General features: G+C 37.3%; 1 protein-coding gene across 1 annotated transcript in view; it reads right to left on the reverse strand.

Annotated features, from left to right (window-relative positions):
• LOC123967012 (major histocompatibility complex class I-related gene protein-like) overlaps nucleotides 1–607 on the reverse strand; it is a 4446-nt gene extending 3839 nt beyond the window's left edge. The window contains exon 1 of the mRNA XM_046043062.1: nucleotides 589–607. The gene's annotated coding sequence lies outside the window, so the exon portion shown is untranslated. The remainder of the gene's footprint in view (nucleotides 1–588) is intronic.
• Between the last annotated feature and the right edge of the window lie 616 nt (nucleotides 608–1223).

The raw sequence follows: 1223 nt of genomic DNA on the forward strand, positions 1-1223 counted from the left end.
AGAGAGAGAGAGAGAGAGACAGAGAGAGGTTTAACAATTTTGAAGTAAAAATGTATAAATAAAGGTATTTATACATTTTTACTTCAAAATTATGAACAAAGTAACCATCACCATAAAACCATTTGTACTCTTATAATAAAACTCCTTTTTTTTTTTTTTTTAATTAAAACTTCAAAACAAACTGATCCTCATGCAACTTACATAACACTTCATCAACACACCATATCTCACAAAACCCAAATAAATTATTTGTCAACCTATAATACGCAAATTCAATCTTAAGCCTCCCCGCTACAAGCCGCTTGCACATCTCTTCAGGATCTATAGTTGCCAATTTTAGACCTTTATTTTTCCGTGTTTTCCACACTGCCAGTTTAGCCGTTCCAATTAGGTAATTTAAAAGACACATTTTTTTCCTTTTTGAATGAAGATTTGATTACTCCAATAAACACCCTATCCGAAAACTCCTCATCAAATTTCCTAAACCAGCTCCCAAGCAATTTAAAAATAACATTTAATCTCTCACACTTAAAAAACAAATGCTCCAAATCCTCTTTTTTCCCCACAGAATCGACATTCCCCCTTTACCGCTGTGTTCAGGTGTGCCACATGTCCGTCTGTTGCTATCGCCCCATAAATAATCCTCCACTGTAGATCACCGGAGCGCTTCTCTACAGGAGGCTTATATAGGGCCCTCCACCTGTCTCTAATCAGGAAGTCTGGCCTCAACAAATCTGGCCACTTCGAAGCCTTCTGTTTTCTAAAAGAGTCCTGATGAATGGCCTTTACTGTAATGTTGTACATTTCCTTCTTTGACATGCTTTTAAAAGGAACAAAACTGAGGATTCCCAAAGGATAGAACGGTTTCGACCACTTCTTCATCATCATCCTCCTTCACTGCTGGAGAAATAACCAGTTCTGGAAATTGCACATTATCCCCCATGTCCTGGTTATTCTCATGTCTTTTTTGTGCAATAAAACTTCTGTACCCACTTGGAAATGCGTTGTTTATTTCTTCCTTTAGTTTTGACACCAGAGGTGAAGATCTCAATCCTGTTGCTTCGTGAAGTTCATCAATCGGTTTCCATCCTTCGTCATTCAATAAATGATCCAGCTTAACAATTCCATTCCTTAATAGACATTGTCGTACAGTCACAGAAGACAATATTCTGGTTTGAATCAATGGATTAAAAAAAAGTGGTTCCTCTGGTGCCCAAAGTTCT

Source organism: Micropterus dolomieu, unplaced genomic scaffold (genome assembly GCF_021292245.1).
Source record: "Micropterus dolomieu isolate WLL.071019.BEF.003 ecotype Adirondacks unplaced genomic scaffold, ASM2129224v1 contig_14784, whole genome shotgun sequence".
NCBI lineage: Eukaryota > Metazoa > Chordata > Actinopteri > Centrarchiformes > Centrarchidae > Micropterus > Micropterus dolomieu.